The sequence below is a fragment of the Plutella xylostella genome, chromosome 22 (assembly GCF_932276165.1).
Source record: "Plutella xylostella chromosome 22, ilPluXylo3.1, whole genome shotgun sequence".
Classification (NCBI taxonomy): Eukaryota; Metazoa; Arthropoda; class Insecta; order Lepidoptera; family Plutellidae; genus Plutella; species Plutella xylostella.
Genome location: NC_064002.1, coordinates 8,139,321 through 8,160,624, shown reverse-complemented (window position 1 = coordinate 8,160,624; position 21,304 = coordinate 8,139,321). Strand labels below are relative to the sequence as shown.

Here is a 21,304-nt window from a genome sequence, read left to right as displayed (position 1 = left end):
AGTGCATAATAAATTATGTATTATTAAATCTTTATTGTATGAATGAACATGATATAACATCATTAGGCCATGCCTTATCGATGCCATGACACAACTGAGTCAAATACATATTATAGGTAAGTATCTGTTATATGAGTGATATTATTATGATGGGCATTTTTATTTTTATCACCTTTGACTTAAAATGTGGACATAAATAATTACCTAAAGGGTAGGTTATTATAATAGAAATTCAGATCCGGGGCCAAGATTCTAATATTTAACGGTCGCACCATCCGGTCGCTTCTGTATGTACTTTTACCTACTCTTTAGTCAAAGATTATGATAGTTATGATTACATTACAAAAACACTGTCACAAGGTACTGTCTCGGCTGCATTATCGTGAAAGCTCTCGTAATAGTCAGTTGTGGGGTCGCTGGGCGTGGTTTCCTCATCGCAAGAAACTGACTGGAAACTAGAACACTCGCTACGGCCCACCTGTATGTCTTTATATCTAAACTTTATGCCTGGAGTGCAATAAATGACAATGGGCAGATTGGGACCACCCTCCAATAGCATTAAGACCAACATCGTTGGATAGGTCTTGTCAATAGGAATAACTTTTGCTATGACAGCTTTGTTGTCACAGTTGTCCGTTCAGAGATATATGACTTATAAGTTCCGATACTCCTTAGTTCATCTTACTGCTATTGGAGGCTGGACCACCCTCCAATAGCAGTAAGACTTACGTCGTTGGATAGGTCTTGTCAATAGGAATGACTTTTGCTTTGACAGCTTTGTTGTTACAGTCGTCCGTTCAGAGATATATGACATATAAGTTCCGATAGGGGCTAATTAAATATTTTCTTGGTAAGAAAAATAATAGCACTGGTGATTCTTTAATTATTTATTATTATAATTACACTATCAGACGAGATCTGGGCATATTGGATAACAATAACTGACGATAAAAAACAAAAAGGGCTTTGGTGGAGGTGTATTCTGCCTCCAATAGCAGTAAGATGAACTGACGAGTATCGGAACTTATAAGTCATATATCTCTGAACGGACCACTGTGACAACAAAGCTGTCAAAGCAAAAGTTATTCCTATTGTCAAGACCTATCCAATGACGTTAGTCTTACTGCTATTGGAGGGTGGTCCAGCCTCCAATAGCAGTAAGATGAACTGACGAGTATCGGAACTTATATAAGTCATATATCTCTGAACGGACAACTGTGACAACAAAGCTGTCAAAGCAAAAGTTATTCCTATTGACAAGACCTATCCAATGACGTTAGTCTTACTGCTATTGGAGGGTGGTCCAGCCTCCAATAGCAGTAAGATGAACTGACGAGTATCGGAACTTATATAAGTAATATATCTCTGAACGGACAACTGTGGAAACAAAGCTGTCAAAGCAAAAGTTATTCCTATTGACAAGACCTATCCAACGACGTTAGTCTTACTGCTATTGGAGGGTGGTCCAGCCTCTAATAGCAGTAAGATGAACTGACGAGTATCGGAACTTATATAAGTCATATATCTCTGAACGGACAACTGTGACAACAAAGCTGTCAAAGCAAAAGTTATTCCTATTGACAAGACCTATCCAACGACGTTAGTCTTACTGCTATTGGAGTTTGGTCCAGCCTCCAATAGCAGTAAGATGAACTGACGAGTATCGGAACTTATAAGTCATATATCTCTGAACGGACAACTGTGACAACAAAGCTGTCAAAGCAAAAGTTATTCCTATTGACAAGACCTATCCAACGACGTTAGTCTTACTGCTATTGGAGGGTGGTCCCAGCTCCCATATATTTTTGCCCATCCTCTTTTGTCCGATTGTGTTCAATAAGAACCACGTAATTGGTGACCGTCTTGCAAGTAGCTTTTATGAACGAAGCCTATGAGATCGAGACGAATAACGTTACGGCCGAGCGACATTATTGCTTCGACCAAAAACGTTGTGCGTTTTTTTACTTCTAGCCGTGCCTCATCCAGCACCTCTTCAGGACCTAAATCTAAACGGTGTGTACTGCGTCTGGTTACGTGGCTGATGATGATGATGAGTAACCTGGCGTTTAGGAATGAAGTGTTGAAAAATTAGTCAATTTACGTAATGCTTTCTCTACCTTGAATTATCTCTGAATTTTCAGGTTCTGTCTCTTGGTGGTGTCTATTCATCATCACGACCCATTACGTCCCCACTGCTGGGGCACGGGTCTCCTTCCAATGAAGGAAGGGTTTAGGCCTAGTCCACCACGCTGGCCAAGTGCGGGTTGGTGGACCCCAACACAAGCAAGCTTGTGCTGAGAGAGTTGTCGGGCAAGTGGGCAACCCGACTGTCAGATGTTTTCAAGCCGCCCGAAGGCCTCTGACTAGGCTTAACGACTGCTACCGAAGCAGCAACCGGGACCCACGGCTTAACGTGCCGTCCGAAGCCTGGTGTCTATTCGAGTGTTATAAATATAAGTTACACTTTATTTTCTGTCACAGTACCTATTAAGCTGATATAAGTGCCTACGACTTACTATTATTTAATGTTAATTTAAGTACGCCCTTAGCGGAAATTACACGTTTATTGTGCGGCGGCGGCTTAATCTTTAAGTGCACTGTACTCTGATAAGGTAGGTTTATAGGCCCGGTTGGACTCATTCTATAACAAGTGACCATGAAAGGGTTTCTCATATCTTGTATTAGACTGGAATAATAATTTATAATATAGGTTGTAGAGACGCTGGCGGTAGTTTATAATACATTGTACTTAGGGTACATGTATAAAATGTAAGGGCCTTACCACAAAAACTTAGACAGTATTTAACAGATGTTTAGCGCTGTCAAACGCCTACAATATCTGTCAAATTTCGTTTTAAACACTCGTTAAACAGTGTTTAAAGTTTTTTGTTTTTTCCCTCACAATTTTTTCCTTCATCGTAAGAGTCGTCGAAAAGAACTCATTGCTAGGTAAATGACAGGATTTGAACCCGCTGTGTCGAATGATAGGACCTTAAGACTTTATCCGTTACGATACCACGGCTAAAAATTTACCTTCCTTACTATCCACTGAATATCCACAGATAGATACCTAGTTAGTGCATATCTGGACTAGCTACATCTACAGTATCCTAAAGAGGGTCAGTTTAAATGTGTGTTCTCCCTACGGGCCTGCACGTGCGTACAAATTTGTAACAATAGCTTTATCAAGATTGTTACAATACTTCTTAAACCTACACGGACTTAGCTCCATTGCATAATAGTATAAAACAAAGCCGCTTGTGTTATATCTGGAACAGTGAAACAGCTAGATATCAATTAAATACAATAGTAATTATTAGAAAGTTTAAACGATATCTCAGTACACAGTTTGCTAATTAGAACGTGTATTACTGCATATTGCGGACACTATAAGTATCCTAGGTACCTCCTACATACGTATGTGCAATAGGTCAACAGAGGAGACGCAGGGCTTGCCCCGTGTACGCACTGAGTGTAAGTTTCGATTATATTTCATCGCTTAATTCTTCATTCTTATAATTCTTAATTCTTCATTCTTATAGTGCCAATTTCTCTATTTTCGGTTATCTAACCGACAGGGATTGATTTATAAATTAAACGTCATCTCCATATAAAATTCATGACAGATGTGTCAAAAGTTAACCACTACTCCCTGGTTATGCTCTAACCGAGAATGGTGAAATTGGCACTAAATGCATCTTCGATTGAAGCGTATTCATATAATACTGATCGAACTTCGCTTGAGAAGTTCGTGTGATGTTAATCATGATTACGGTTATGATCATGGTTATTCCAGTGGAAATTTTGATGGCGTTAAACGTGTTAATAGATGAGAGGTGTCATTGTGATGAAGCCAGTACTTTTAATGAAAGAAAGCAGAGTCGCAGCATCGCTATATGTATAAATAAATAAACGCTTCCATACGTAATTTTTCGTACGTGACTCCCCTGGAACATTTTAGTTAAATATACCACAGGGCCGTGAAATTGACTTATATGAGAGCATACATTTATCATAGATACATAGAGTACATAATAATATCAACATGTTACGTACTTTATCGAAATCAAGTCTAATTGTGGCGGGCTCGAAAGAGTCGAAAGTCGAACTGGCACTTCAACCCCATCAAAAATATTCACAAAATGTTTTACGTCTGGATGGGTTGGTATAAGTTCGGAACAATTTTAAATGATGTCACTTATGTAAATGTAGGGTTAATTAATGAGAGGTGCGGCAAACCGTCAGCTCATAATTTCTTGTACTGATGCAACAGTATCATCTTACTCAGCTATACACAAGGGCAACAGCATAATTCAATAGTCCTCTGGTCGGAAAATTACTCAAAACTACATTTATGTACATTTGATGGTAAAAAAATATGAAGAACGATTACAAATATTATATTAACGTCTGTTTTTTTTAATTTAAGATATTAAATTGATAGAATCTGATCGGTTCACCAACAGTCGATTGTTCCGCTAATAGAACGATACGTCACTTTATCTCGGGACAATCGACTGTTGATGAACCGTTCAGAATCTGTCAATTTAGTATCTAAAAATAGTCTTTAGCTTTAACATAAAAAACAGACTTTAATATATTAATTTGCAGATCAGACTTAAAAGTCTGATCATAATTTTGGAATAAATAATTTAGTTCAGTAATTATTTTATTATTGTTTAGTCCTGAAAATGGGCTTCGCGCAAGCTCAATCGATATCAAATAAACAAGATACACAGCAAAAGTATATTATTTAAATTGTGGCTAATCTTTATTAAATACTTTATCCTTCGAAAACCAGTGTTGGTTTTACAAGCTTTTTAATTAATAATATATTTTATTCAATAAATTAAATAACCATTGACCACTTACATACTAAGTAAGGCATTGTATTTTAATAATTTCTTCATTTGTGTGCTTGTGTGGGCGTACGATTAATGGCTTGAGTTATGAATGAAAAAAAACAATATATTTGTTAATGAGATTTTTTCTCGACGAAAAGGTCAATTGTGCGCCAAAGAATTGTTTTCGATCCCAATTTGACCGTAAATGACCTACCCTCAAAATAAAAATAAAAATAGAAATGTGCCGCAGGTTATACGCCAGTAACAAAGCAATCAAACTTAAAAAGAAAGAAAAACTTTTTTAAAACAGTTTAAACAAAAGAAGATGGCCTAGTAAAGATGAACTGTTGATTAGGGGGGTCACTCTAAATTACGAAAAACGAAGTTTCGGACCGCTGCTGCGCGGACCACGACTCTATCTAGTGTGATCAACACATTTAATACCACGATATAGAGTAGAGCACGACAGCTGTCGTAAGTTAGTTTTTCTTCATTATAGAGTTACCCTCCTGGCTCGGAAACCGGTACGAGATTTGCACTCATTCGCACTTCCATGTGTGGCGGTTGCGTAACCGCGATGTTCTCGCTCGCATATCCACAAGAATTAAATTGATTGCCCCGAACTGAGAAACTGGGTTATTTGATGTTACTTTTAAAATTATTTCATTCGTAGGTATTTTTATTTTATTACTAAGCTGTCGATTCACGAGAAGTTATGTATGTTAAGTCAAGTAATGTTGCAGATAATAGTTTGAAATACGGCAAATAAGGCATGGTGGGATTGAGCCAAGAGTTGGGCTATCAACGATCTACACTGGCAGGCACGGTCGTCGGCGACTCAATTATACCATCACACCTCGAGCTCCGATAATCACTCCGGAGCACGAACGTATTCTGCCCAAAACAGCTACAGATACTTTCTAAGATAACACACAAATGCCAAGTGACATGATGGGATATTTTCTCATGAACACAAGACATCATTTTTTCGAAAACGCGTGAAATTATCAAATTTACGCTAAAGACGTGATGCGACACTTTTCACAAGAACAATGCGCTTAGAAAGAAAACGTTCTCGTCTAAGTGATAACTCTAGTTTTGTTTAAATAGCATATTTATCCGCTTTATGTTAACGTTACGTCATCGTTAAACAATAAAGGAAAGTCTGTCTAAAAAGTTAGTTATTTCTCAGTAACGTCTGTCATATTATTACGTTCACAACACTTGAGACTTGAGACTTGAGATATGATATTACAATAATGGAATGCCTACTCAAATGACTATAAAGCTAATAATTTGCGACCTATGTCGCCACGCGCGAGAATATAATCTGAACCATATTAGGACTATTTAACTACCGGTTATGAACTTTAGTGAGCACTGATTCACGACTCGATTATGCTTATCAATTACAAGGCACACCTACGCGGGCTGGATTTCAATTGTATTTCTTTTATGGAGACGCAGTGTTCGGTCAACTTACCCTAATTCACGTTTCTGTAGATTGCAAAACGTTTTGTCACTGTAATAACTTCACACACTTACAAAAGAGACTTCCCTTTGAGTTTGTCGTAGTTGGACACGAAATCATTCTAGCTGAAGGCTAGCTCGAGACTGAATGTAGAGTCTGGAGAAGGTGATTCTTCCCACTGTGTGTCATGTTCGGATGTTTGTCGAGTACTTTTATTTTGTCTGGCTGACGCACTTCCGTTCTTCACGTTATTCTATTAGTGCCAGTTATGTCTTGTATCCGTTTTGTCAGAAATAATTGCATGATAAAGATTAATGCAATAATTATGTAAAGTAATATTAGACTGCTCTTGTACGTAGCTGCTTTATTTTAGACATAAGAACTTATGATACAGTAGGTTTTAAATCCTTTTTTTGCACCTACGGAACATATCAACATATAAGAGACTAAAGAAAAGAACAGCTATGAATACCTTTTCCAAAGGGCCCCGATACCCGGCTACATAATGATATGAGGTGATTGTCCTGGCGATGGGGAGTTTCCTGCGAGTGTGAGGAATGCGGGGTGAAGGACGGTTGAGCCGCCGTGTGGGCTCCGCTGATTCCCTACTCCTCCTACTAAAACTAGGAGGGTTACTCTATACTGAGCAAAAAACGCCACGTTTAATACAACAAAATTCAGTAGTGGCTCTCGCAGCAGCGCTCTGATACTTTGATTTTCGTCATATACAGTGACCCCCTGACACATTGATAAAAACGACAAACGAATTAGGTCACGAATTTTGAACTGGTGGGCTCAATCATTATACAATTATATTTTTATAGCTGGAAGTTCAATATCAATGTAGGCAGATATTAAGTAGATGATTCACACAACACACGCGCTAATAATTGTAGTAACTGTCCGTAGGAGTCAGCGTTTGTCTAGATTCATGAAATATTAAGCTGACAGGAGAGAGAGGAAAGAGTTTAAAAAGCTTTACTAAGCTCATAGAAGGATAGTCTATAAATGACTCGTGGTAATTAGGCAGTGGATTTATTTGGCTCACTTCTCACCACGCCAAATCTGTAGGTATTTTAAACACAAAGTAAAAAAAATGTTATGCAGTGTAATTGAAAGACAATATCCTGTTGCTAGTAACCTACTACGTATGTAAGTTGAGCCTGAGAGTGACTGGAGGCGTCAACCGTCCGCCTTTATTTCCGTCTATGATCCTTAGTTTTTTCTATTGTTTATTTGATGATTGACAATGATGAATGGCGTTTTGAAAGAGTAATTGCAACGTTTAGACCAATTTGTCTGTCTTCTCATTTTGTCACGTAGGCAGTGCTTATAGTTGTTGTACTTTCATTAAGATTGGGACTTAGTTGTGTATAATGCTGGTTTAATATAACTCCTTAGTGTAGGTCATATAAATAAAACAGGTTTACTCATAGTTACCATGCTAAATATCAAATGGTGAAAGAATAACTTTTGACCCATGAGGACCCGTTTTGATCAGCCGCGTTTCAAAATAATAAATTACACAGAAATGTACATTGCTATCATGAGAACATCAATTAACTTGCTAGGTACAGTGGTGGCCACGTTCACTGTACCTAGCTAGCTAAAATCTGTGACTTAAGAAATTCATCATCATCAGCCAACAATCGTCCACTGCTGGACAGAAGGCTCTCCCAAGAAGCACCCCGATTCTGTCCTCGGCCTTCTTCATCCCATCACTACCAGCTGCCTGTAGGTTGTAGGTATTCTACTTTTCCATCCACTCTTCTACTGATAGCAATCGTATCTATAACAGACCTGACTGTAACCTACAAATTCAACACTAGCCAGCGTTATGACTTATAAGTTGGGTACAGACCGTCCCCCGGCCTTCTAAATCCAGTCTCTAGCTAGATGTAGAAACAGTTTTTTCTCAGAACACATACCTGGTTAGGACCGAAGTTCACATTACTTCATAAACAAATCATTAAAGAAGATTATCTATTGGATTACACAGTGTTTTGTCCCTCTGTTGGCATTTAGCAGGTGATGTTTCGTCAGAAGATGGTTCCCATGCGCGCTGGTGCTTACATAACGTAATGGTAGGAGATGCGTCTGTGTGGCCGCGCAAACATTTGACCTTAGTCAACATAACTTATTCAGTAGCTGCTGGCATAGATGAAATATGACTGAGTATGCAAAGACGATCAATTTTATATGGTGCAAACTGTGAATTGGTAATTTATACAGTAGGTACAATACAATATTACTTTATTTATAAATAAAACAAAAATATATAAAGTTTTTAAATTTATACTGTGGGATTTACAGTCTCTTTCATCCAATCTTAGAGCCATTTTAGGCAATTTATGACGCGTTCTACATGTAAACGGAGCCTTATCCTGAAAGTTCGCAAGTCATTCTGTAAGAAATTCAAAATAGGCTCATCGTCTCTCTCTCTCTCTCTCTCTCAGCCTTCCGTAGTCCACTGTTGGACATAGGCCTCTCCTAACGATCGCCACCCCAAACGGTCACCCGCCATCTGCATCCAGCGGCTTCCCGCTACCTTCCGCAGATCATCAGACCAACGGGTTGGGGGGCGACCGACACGCCGTTTGCCGACACGGGGTCTCCACTCCAGAACCTTTCTACTCCAGCGGTCGTCGGCTCTGCGGGCTACGTGGCCAGCCCATTGCCACTTCAGCGTGCTAATCCTTTTGGCTATGTCGGTAACTTTAGTTCTCCTGCGGATTTCTTCATTACGAATCCTATCTCGCAGGGACACGCCTAACATAGCCCTTTCCATAGCACGCTGAGCAACTCTGAGCTTGTGGATAAGCCCTTTGGTGAAGCACCACGTCTCGGCTCCGTAAGTTTGCACTTAATGTACTTAAAAAATATGTTTTTGAATTAATGAGCCTGAGTAACTTTAATTTAGTAGATGCTCTATAACCGACTTCGTAAAAAGGAGGAGTTTCTCAATTCGTCTTTATATGTTTGTAGTACTTATGTAGTTAGGTGTTCAATAATGTCAGAGAATAATAGTTTTAAATGAAAACGTTATTTTGGCAGTAAGTACATATATTAATTATTTGTCTACAAAACACAATGATTTATTGAGCAGCTACCGCAGCTTTTGTTATTCTGATAAAAACTTAAGCTCACACATCTTCGAAGTAACAACCAATAAATAATTAAGCATGGAGTTAATAATGCATTTTAATCCGGTGTGAGACTGAGTGTGAGCCTTTTGTTCTCATGAACTTTCTGTTGACGGCAGTAATTTTTTACCAATGAATACAGAAATGTACAATGTACATTTAAATATTTAGCCAGTTCCGGTCTGTCCTTAGGAACTTCAAGCTTTAAATTACAATCAACAACCACTAACGCATGTAGCTAATAATTAAAACGATGATAGAATGAGAACCTTGATAACACGAGAGATTGATAAATTTTAACATAATATGAGATCACCAGTGACGGAATGCCATTTAACATTTATGTTATTCAAAAACATTTAGATCAGCTTTATGATATTCATGGTTTAATTCTGTTGTAAGTTTAAAGACAAAATGCTATTGTGCACAACATTGTAGGGCTGATGTCAGTAACTCGAGCGGGCTCTGCGGTTTCTGAGGTGTTGCAGCATTTAGAACAGACAAGCCTAGTATTTGTCAGGTTCTAGTTTCACGATCGGCTGTTGCTATGTTACAGTCATATCATATCTAAATACATCACAGCAACCCCGCAACATGTACTGTGGTCTCTTCTTATTCACTTGTATCGTGCACAGACAACAAAGAACAGATTTTATTCAAAAGTACGTAATATAGCAGAAGACAATCACTAAAAGGCTACCTCTCAAACCAAACCAGTCTATTAATTTTGTAGACACACATTCACACCTAACAACAGCTTTAACTCTAATTGGTAAAATTTATACCCGATGTTTTTGAGTCATTGCATCCATTCTCACACATTTGATTATTCAATACATTTGGTGTTTCGACAGTTAACAAGCGCGTATGTAACGAGTGCAGGCCTCGCCGCCCAATCACTGCTTCTACAAACATGTTATGTCTTACTACGCGCTATTTGCTCTGTTATCAACAGCTGATGTGTTCAGGAAGTGTCATGGATGAACATGAGCGGGCTTGCATGAGACTGATGCTTCCGCACTCTAAACAACAATTCATTCGTATTGATTCAGCAAACGAAACCGTTCCTAATAGAAATAGACAATAGGGGTGATTATTGGGGATGGGCTGCATCTAATTTGCACCGATAGATAATGCAATCTAAAATAGCCTCTTTCGTGAAAAGCCACGCCTAACGTCAGCGATTTGATTCAATAGCCGGTCCGTGCTTCGGGATGACGTGGCGGGTGATTTGACGCTACCACTTCGACTGCTTTAATTGTTACATCAGATAGATAGTTGTAAAATGTACCTTTTATGTACCATTATCCTCAGCACGTAATCGTCTACTGTTTCACATAGCTTCTCAACCAAACTAATTCATTTCTATAGGCATATTTTCGTAATGATAACTACAATCAAGTACCTATTCTCTTAGACTTGACATGTCTCTGAGTATTCTTTATTTGTACCAAAATCAAACATTTAAACAGGAAAAAAGTACAAAAAGGCGGCCTTGTCTACCAGACAACCTTTGGATGGAAGAGAGTGTGTTTAAAAATGATTTTGTGTAAGAATTGAGTACTTATAAAACAATCGGTATGCAAATACGCGGTCCAAATGATTGAAATAGCTATTAACCATTTATCATAAGGCCAGTCATTAGCTTGTTGCACAAAGGGCCATATTTCAATGGAGTTGCATGGAAAGTCCATCAATCGACTGATTGAGGGTTGGATAGAACTGATGGCTGCTATGTGGTTCCTTTATTGTAATGAGTGGTTACGTCCTTATTTTTGATGAGTAAATCGCAGAGCCGTCAATAGTTGGACGTGGACATGAATGTGGCAGGTGCTGGTTGTGAGGAGACTGATGGCAGCTCCTGACCTGATTTCGTAATCTTTTGGCTGAATGCCGGAATTGATGTTTTACTCAATATACCTAATATGGTCCCGCGAACTTCGCCAAATAGTAGCCGCTCTTCCCCGTTAATCTTAAATTTATCTTCACACCTAACATTAGTCGTAACATATTGATTACTCGTATACATCTTCTTCAAGATCTACCTCTAGTTCTCTTGTGACCCTTTAGGCTAAAACTGTTTCAATTAGGCGTGAATATTTATGGCGTAAACCTGTTTAGTTAATTCATAAGTAAAATATTCTAGTAGAAACTGTTATTAGATAGTGTTTTACTATTGCCATCCGGATGCGCTATAAGTGTATAATCAAATCATGAGTTCTCTTAACTAATCCATGTTTAAACAGTAACCAGTTATGTGACAAAAACAATGGTAAAATGACTTGTATGGTTAAGCCTATTTCTTGTTAAGAGTCAAGTTACTGTTTGGTACTTTATTTTATTTTAAAATAATATTTTGTCTATGTATATAAGTCGTTATTATGTACATAGGTACGTTACACATACTCTACACACATGCTTCTACTTTATTAAGCAGTGGATGATAAATGGCAATGGTAAATTTATAACTTTATCGATAAATTTGTACACGAATATGTTGTATAAAATAAGTATAGTAATTGAATAACTACACTTTTCAAAGTTACTGCATCCATGAATAAGTAAGTATAAGAATTTATCACAAAACGCATGCCAACGCGTACCTCTAACTACACAACAGATACAATGGTTATCTTCTGATTCATCAATTGAAATCAAATGCAAAATTACTTTAGAGTGTAAGGTGGGCTGTATGTAATAATAGAGTTACATAGCTTAGTATGGATGCGAGGTTTGATGCAGATGGCTGATGGTAAGTATGTGATGCGAAGGTCGATTCTTTATTAAGACTTTTCAAGGTAATCGTTTTCCATAATCTTTTAAATGCATGTTATCGATATTCGATAATCTTTTGTTGCAATTATTTACATTTTGTAATTGTACTTGTTATAATTGTAGGCTAATGTTGATCTATGTACGTAAAAAAACATTTCACGCTGTAGCACCTTGAAAGAAAATTGCAATCCTCACCTTGAGCCATGAAATTTCACTGACTTGTGAAGAAATACTTCTGCTGAAATAACCGTACGTAACCGTCCCAGTCTGAATATAAATTTCATATATCAAGATGAAGGTTTCGCTCTCATACAATTAATTTATATAGGGTGTTCCAAAAAGGGTTTACTAAGCCGAAAGGTGCAGGGGTGCAGGTGCACTCTAAAACACTTTTAAAGTTCCAAAAAAATAAGTGTTTAGTCACTTTATACACACCATGTATTTTTTTTGTCAATTTTAAGACGCTGAGAGCCTTTTTAAAAAAAACAAAATGCATTATTTACCAATAAATTTGTTCTCTATAGAAATGCCCGCTTTATGCGCCTAGGTATTGCGCAACGAAATCGCCTACTTTTACTGGTTTACGTAAATTATTATACCTACAAATTATATAAAACTATAAAAAAAAATTGTTTTATGCCTACATTTTTAATAAGGCCTTGTTTGTAATCTAATTCGAGATTGACTGAGAATCAAAGCACAGCCGAAACTACTGAACGTATCCTTCTGAAACTTACAGGGATGGTTCCTTGTATGTAGAAACGATTTAACAAAACAAAATTGGACTACTAAAAAAGTGGTAAAAAGCGAGCCCTATGTCCCAGATGAGGGATAACAGGATTTCATCATCAAAGGGGTAAAAACGGTGGCAAAGTTTGATTGGGATAACATGATTCCTTTGTCAAATTATTCAATTTTTATAGCACCTGAGACCGCGTTGTTCTATATTTCAAACAGATCACCCACAGTGCATATCGGGTGTAGGTTAGATTTTATCCACTTAAAACTAATTGCAAATACTTGTAGCAAAATGCCGAACTCATCAGATTTTGAGCTGTTGAAGACGCGCGAACCGAGGGGCTACTCCTGTTACACGAAAACTAAAGTTTCACGGAGCAGTCATAACATTGGTACGCTTAAAGCAACAAAATAGAGTCGTGATCGTATTCGTGAAGCTACAGTGGCCCCTCAGGGCCTACAAAGGTGTATTGTTGAGAGCGGCACAATACGTTTGTTATGGCTTCTAATTATATGATACTTGTCTTCTTATAATGTAGTTGAAATGCCTGATTGAAATTTTGTATTAGATTTCAGACCTGGTTTTACATTTCAATCTGCTAGATACGTATTTGATATAATTATTATGGTGCATTAATATCGTGTGAAATTCTATTGTGTCTAATGCTAACATTATTTAGGGTGATACGGGATACGGTAAAATTGTTATGGTTGAAATAAGAACGGCAGGTTGCATAGTTTTTTGTGTCTTTAACAAAGTACGGACGGGTTGCTTCACTTTATCTATAGGTAATCTAATTAATTTTATATTCAGTTATGTTTAACTAAAACTAATTAAAAGTTACTTAAATGTATCATTTACGAGTACAAACAAGTATTGAAAAGGTACTTTGCGTAAGGTATCATTGAACTGTAAGTACAAACTATTGGTAGGTAGGTATGAATGCAATAAATAAATCTTGGATCTATATATAGATCGGGCTTATGCAAGAGAACTTGCCTTTTACTTTGATAACGGTGTTAACGAGATCACCACCTGATTACAGTTAATCAACTATAGACCAATCGGTTTGTATTGGACAATATCTTAACGATATAACATGATATTTAAGTACTCACTTATTGATACACTTACTTAATCATAGTTTGATGAACCACTTGTAATTGAAGTGGGTAAGTGCCTACTTTGCATATCGAAATATCGTTTCATGTTTCTTACATACAAGCATTACGTTAATCGTATTTTTAAAAATGAAAACGAAATCCGATTTTTCTATTATTAAAGGGGTAAAAGATGCCAAAGTGGTCCAGAAAGCCAAAAACTCATTCTGAACAATTTTAGTTTGACGACTTTTGTACACTCATCAAATTGTACATACTACATACCGTCATGATTAATTTAATGATAAATCCGATCGTATTCTACTATTTCAATCCTGCAATACCTACCTCATTTTTTCTCACAGACTGTAACGCGGAATGGTGAGAAGACAACAATGATATTGTCTAAACAGACAGAAGCATTGAACCACGGTGCGAGCTGTCGATCGCCTGACACACTGGCCCTGATATTCGAACTGCCCACACGGTAACTGTACCTGGACACTCGACACTTGGGGTCACTGCAGCTGACGAAAAAACAATTTTCGCTTCTGTGATAACCACGATTCTATCTAGTAGTATTAAATGAACTGATTGTATGACAAAACTCGTTCGTTCGTTTTTAGTCAAACCAGAGTAACCTCCCCGTTTCTGCACACGATCATCTGATCTGTTCATACAACTTTTACATTTAAATTGGTCCATTTACTTCTCGTTGAAATTTTACTTCTGTAATTATGAGTTGTTTTTGGGCTTGTGGAGTTATGGTTGTGCTACTGACCCGCCGCCGCCGTGTAGACATATTGAACAATCGTACGTTTTTGTGCAAAGCTCTCCTGGTTCATGTCTATAGACATTTATACCGTTCGAGTTATGTAAAATTGATAGATCCAAATTGTTTTGAGCAACAAATCTACAATAACTCTATCTACCAATAACTGGTAGTTACTTTCATACGATTTTGTCAGGTTGTAACTTTTGATGAGTCAAAATAGTATGAAAGTAATTACCAGTCATCGGTAGATAGAGTTATTGAAACTGGCAGTTAGCAGCATTAAATATTTGAAAACCGGTGAACTTTATGAGACATAGGTACAGGACAAGGAAAAATATAATTTTATATAAGTCTTACGCCTAGCTGTTTTATTGCACTTAGCAGCTAAAATTTAACCGCGGTATAGTTTCTAATTTGTACGTAAATAATTGGTAAGGTAAATTTGAATAGATTTTGACTGAATACAGAAACTGGTCAATAAATTCTCATTTAGCAGGAACTCCTCAATTATCGCAACCGGGTAATAATGTCGATATCACTCGCAGTTAGCTAGCTTGTTAGTGGGTAGCAGTTTGTTGATATTATTATCTGTTTGTAATTACAACAGAGCTAGATGTAGGTACTTACTAAAGATTTAAGGCGTAGTCACACCAAATCCCTTATCCTCCTTTAAGTAGGTTCGTGGGCTGGAAGTCTAGTAAACATCAGGAAATATCATAATTATAAATTTAAGCAGACTTCAGGCGCAGACGACAATCTCGAAATACCTACCTCGCATTTGGAATCTATTATTTGTATTAAGGTATCGCGTCCTTATTCCGAGGTAAATCACAACATTTGAAAGTAAGTAAGAAAAATAAGCATTTGTAACCATCAATATTGATGTGAAATATTGTCTTCTGTAAGAATATACGTTAAATTTTATATTTCTCAACACAGATTCATTGATAACACATTTATTATACTTAAAAAAGTATAATTTATTACACATGTCGATTTACCCTAATACCGAGGTAGGATTATGGTTTCTTCCATATACCGAGGTAGCCTGTTCCATATTCCGAGTTAGTCCTGTCAGTGGCTCCATGAGTGTGGCCATGAACGTAAGGAAATTACAATCGAAAATATCCATATACTTTTTTAACCTTAAAGTACTCCAAATAAATTTAATTATTCCAAATAGTAGTTGAAAATAATGAAAAGAATTAAATACTCTCCATTTATATGGGTTTTCGTGATAATTTCTATTATTAATGTAACATTTTCATAATTCATTATTGCAACTGGTAACATTGGCTATAAAAAATATTCATAATGCTTCTGTGATGTTCTATGGACTTTTCCAAGCGATAAAAAAAAAATAGAGTAGAGATGGGGTTAATTGATGAAATAGTGACAGTAATCGAATATAATCGATTATTGAACTCGAATGATTTAAACATTTTTTAGTATAGTTTTTATCTAAGTAAGGTCTAAATTTTTTCCACGATATTTTATGTTCTTACTTAAATGTTTAATAGTTGATGATACGTAATAAAAGTAGATGTGTAAGGGATGAGGAAAAGTATCGAATAATTACAAAAGCACAAATACCTTATCAGTACTAATTTCCGATGAGTACCTAATGTATTTACCATAAACGAATATGATTATAATAAAAGTATCTACCGATTAATCGATCCAGCATCGATTATTTTTTCATTCAAGCATAGGTCGGAAGCAAGGAACATTGCACTAGGTACATCTCTATGGCGCATGCGCGCTGGACTGGAGGCGGCAGGCGCGCCGGCGCCATGTTCAATTTTCCGCCGAAAAGTTTGCCGCTATTCTTTGAAAGTATTTTTGTTAAGTATTTACATTAGAAAACAAACATCTTTTATTAAATTATTATGTTTGTATTTGCAATATGCAATTGGAAAATCGATAAGGTAAGCTTGTGTGCGAATTATTTTAGGAAATTACGTAAAATGGAAATATTTTTATGTTTTTATCAGTAATTTGGCATCAGTTTAGTTACTTACCTAGGTTTTTGTTCTAGCGTTTTCGTTTCTAAACTCACTAAGTTTTGTGAAAATGGGTACCTACTTAGAAGGATAAGCTTAATTCTGTCAACATCCATACAATTTACCTACTTACTTTATTTTTCAGTGACAACAACAAGAAAATGAAAAAATCAACCAGACCCCTAAACCAAACATGAAATGCAGTATACAGGACATTCATTTATCTGGGAATTCTTCGATAACAATATTACAACGGCCATCAGACCACAAAGTAGAAGGATAATGGAAATAAAATACAGAAATGAAATTAGGCAATTGTGTATATAAGTGTTATAAAAACTCAACCGTCGTGTGTGTTATTTTATTCACCCAAATAAAGTTTTACGTCTACAAATTTCTTTCTTTCTTCTTTTATAAAGAGTAATAAGTACTATCTAGTTTCGTAAAGACAGGCATATCTATCCAGACCCCTTTTAAATTTAGGAAGAAAGTCGCTAATTCATCTTGATTTTATGGTTTGATGACGGCATCGGATGACACTGCGAAGGTGTGATGTAGAGTCATATTCCGATTTCCGAGGTACCTACCTATGTAAAATGTCATACTCCACATTAGGGGTTCAGCAAGTTTTTTAATAATCCATCAGTTATCAAATTATCGATTTAGAAACAACATAGATATGTTACTCAAATCATACATAAAATATTGGTCACTTACGTTAATAGCGATAAAATAACACTGTTTTTTATCATTTCAAATATACATACTAAGTTAAGGTTTTCTAGGTAACCATGATTTTTGCGTCAACAATTATCGTGTCATATTAAGATTCCTAGAGGATATTTTGTACCGCCGAATTAGGTTATAAGCTTGTCACGTTCATCATTATAATTATGTAATCAAGCATATACTTCAAATGTTATTATTTGTAAAGTTATAAGCTAAAAATCATGACATAGTATTTTTCCTTATACCGAGGGTACCTCGGAGTTAGGAACAACGTATAAAAATCAGGCCATTATACCGAGGTATTTTGTTTTTGAGTTTAAAGGGGTTAAATTAGTTTAAAAAGAGTTAAAATTTAAATTTAATGTAAGTATAAGCATATAATAAACAATATATTAACTATTTACAAAGTTGAACGTCGTATAAATATTAAAAAACACAATTATTAAATATGGCTGGCCTTACGTAAGCCGGGTCGCGTTTGTATGAAAAACATGGCGGCGTCGCCCTCACGGCACATTACATGAGTTTTTAGTAATTTTAGGCAATTTTAAACATATTTACTACATCAAGTAGTTTCAGTTAAAGATAATGAACGGTTAAATGTAATTTTAGAGTATCCAAACCTATTAAAATGAGTAATAATCATGAAAATAAATATAACTCGAAATAAGGACGCCATTTTGAATACCGCGAAATATGGACTCTCTACCTTAAGGCACCTATAATAATAAGTTTACAGTAAAGTTTGATTATATTATTATAATACTTACATTTAAGTAAACTCAGAATGGGAGGCAGCGTGGTTCCCATAAGCGGTCTTGACCCTTCGTATTGCAATTAACAAACAAACGAATACCGAGAAACATTGACAGGGAGACACGATAAATTCCTTCAACATGTTACAGTAAGGGCTCGGCCACACCAGCCTATTCAAGTCTACATCCACGCCTGTGAGAAACTATAGAACTTAATCATGAGTGTAAATTTCAGTGCATTCAATAAGAAAATTGTTTTTAGAGATATCTGTAAGTATGGAAACGAAGTATCAAAAAGCGCAATCCTTTTTTTCGAGTTTTGTTTGTTGTTGTTATTTAAACCAAAAGTTTAGATCTATCGAATATTGAAAAAGTTTCAGTTAAGTTACTTTTCACAGAATTTCATTATATACCGAGTTTGTAATGACTATAAGTCATAAATTTAGAAACGATAATGTATATTTAAAAAATATATATTATGACTATTATCAGGTTTGCTCAAGCCCTAAGTACAGCAGAATACACAGAGGAAGGCCTTGACATTTGTTACAATTCCCGATCACATCTCTTACCAGAACATACCTTCATTATTCAAAGAAATCATTACCATGAATTGGCTCATTTATTTCTTAGTATTGAATGTTTTGTTTGTAAGTATATAGTTATTTTTAATACAATGGAAAAGCCTTAACAGTTACCTGATACTTAATTTTTTTTTATAAAATATATTTTATTTTTAATGTAATGATTATCTGGAGCATCTATAAATATCGTTCTATTTAATATTCTAAACAGATTAACGCAAGCGAAACGACATTCTTAAACATTAGCAATTTTCATTTTACAATATCCTGCCTCATAGAACTTAATTAACATAAGACCAAGGCCGTAAAGGCGTTGTGGTGTAAAAAAACCTTTTAAAGTGCTGTACAAAATCAATTTCATATGAATAGACAGTAAGACAAACGATAAACTATATTTAATGTCATTGATAAAAGATGAGAAGATAATGATTACGAATAATCTTTGCATTGAACTTTGTGTTCCTTTTATCCTAAAAGTTGCTTAAACTTTAAGAAAACACGTATTGATACTAACAATTATGAGCTGAACTATGAAAAGGTTACTGTTAATTGATGAACAAACTTTAAATTATTGATATGTTATTGAGAATTAATATGATTATAGAGTGTTATTATCTTAAGTATTATTTCTTTGAAATTTTGAATACGCGAAGGGTTACATAAAAACAGTCTCTGAAAGTAAATTTGAAATAGAATGAAAAATATATTGAAAATTTCTATGGTGATAACAGATATTTATATATAAAAGATTCGACAGATTTGACGTGACAAAAGTTTTGCGTCGCGCTCACTCACATAGCGCGGCTTCGAGAGCGAGTGCAACGGTTTATTTTGTCACGTCTTGGCGTGCGCGTCTTGCGTCCCGTGCTAGCCCTTCTGGTTAATTTCAAAGATAGATTATGGTTCCGGTAGCTACGTACTGTCGCGTACTCAAGGTCTCCCAGCCGCGCCCACTATCTAACTATCCGTCAATCAAAAGGTTTATACTCAGCTATTATATTTTTATGCACTTAATTTATTAAAACATAAGATAACAACCAAACACCTTCGTGGTATCCGGTTGAATAGGTACTTAAGTAGGTACTAAGAATCTATCCAGTATAAAGTTTTTTCGGTTTTGTAAATTTTTGTTTCTGATTAGAACCGTAAAAAGAGAAACTGTTTGTATGATTCTAATTTATTCTCTATTGTGTATAAAAACCTCCTAATAAAGACAATTTAATAAAGTAAGCTTTTTTAATATTTTTCGGAAACTCCGGCAGAAAACACGTAAATTACGAATAATAATATGCATTGTGCACCAAAACGGTCATAAAGTGTGTGTGGCATATTCACGTCGCATCGTTAATCACCTATCAATATCTATCAAACCATACCACTTCATATCCATTGTATCTTGAAAAAAATCATACAATACAATTACATAACTCTAGAGTTTTCGTTAGTTCTCACCAAGAGGTAGGTATGGAATTAATTAATTCGATGTGACTGGCGTTATATTTTCGCAATTATTAGTTTATTTTTTATTTGAACTTTCACCAATAAAAATAACACAGTTTGGAGGCTCGGATGCTAGTGATGTTAGTGATTATTTTTATGGCTTTATCTACTAGATAAGCCACTTGTTTCACAGATTTTGGGAATCTATGAAAAAAATATCAATTCAATCCCTAATACCTAGGTACCTAATTACCATTATTATGTGTAAGTTCACTAAATAAGTGATTTCTGTCTTCCAGAACTTTTTACTGGTGAGGCCAAAAGACGAATCAATCATTATATTATCGCAAAGGTCACGGCATTTCGTTTCGCAGGGCGTAATGATGGATTAGGCAAAGAATTAATAAATTATAATGTCTTCATTTTTCAAGTTGGATGAAAGTTGAGAAATATCGAAGATATCGTCCTGCAGAATATCTTATTGAGGTCAGTTAAAACTGACTGATTCTTTAACCGACTCCAAAAAAAGGAAGAGGTTCTCAATTCGCCGGGATCTTTTAGGTTTACAGAACGGCAAGTCTTTATATGTAAGTTTTATGTTTCCACTACAAATTAATAAATTGCGACATAGTGTTTGGTAATTTAGATTAAAATTGGAGTGCATACTGCATACAAAAGCAGTTTAAATAAATAACTTGAAATAACACTTCAATGATTTTTAAACCACGTAGGTGAACAAGATATTTCAAAAGAGTGCCTAATATATGTTTAAATATGAATGAATGGCGCATAGGTCAATCTAAGCAGGTATGTCAACTTCTCTCACTCTCTGTTAGTCACGCCACGCGATAAGATCCGTAGATTAGTCAGTCGGACACCTAAGAAAGATTATTATCAGCAAATAAATAATCAGGTTTTATAATAATACTAGCTGTTCCCGCGCGCT

At 35.8% G+C, this 21,304-nt stretch overlaps 1 protein-coding gene across 2 annotated transcripts in view; it reads right to left on the bottom strand.

Moving 5' to 3' along the window:
- Window positions 1-21,304, bottom strand: part of LOC105384412 (mucin-5AC) — a 46,935-nt gene that overhangs the window by 5,780 nt on the left and 19,851 nt on the right. The window contains exon 1 of one of the 2 annotated variants that reach the window (XM_038122598.2): window positions 6,328-7,857. The exons of the other annotated variant lie outside the window; for it this stretch is intronic. The gene's annotated coding sequence lies outside the window, so the exon portion shown is untranslated. Of the gene's footprint in view, window positions 1-6,327; window positions 7,858-21,304 lie in introns of those variants that run through there. 2 annotated transcript variants of the gene reach the window in all.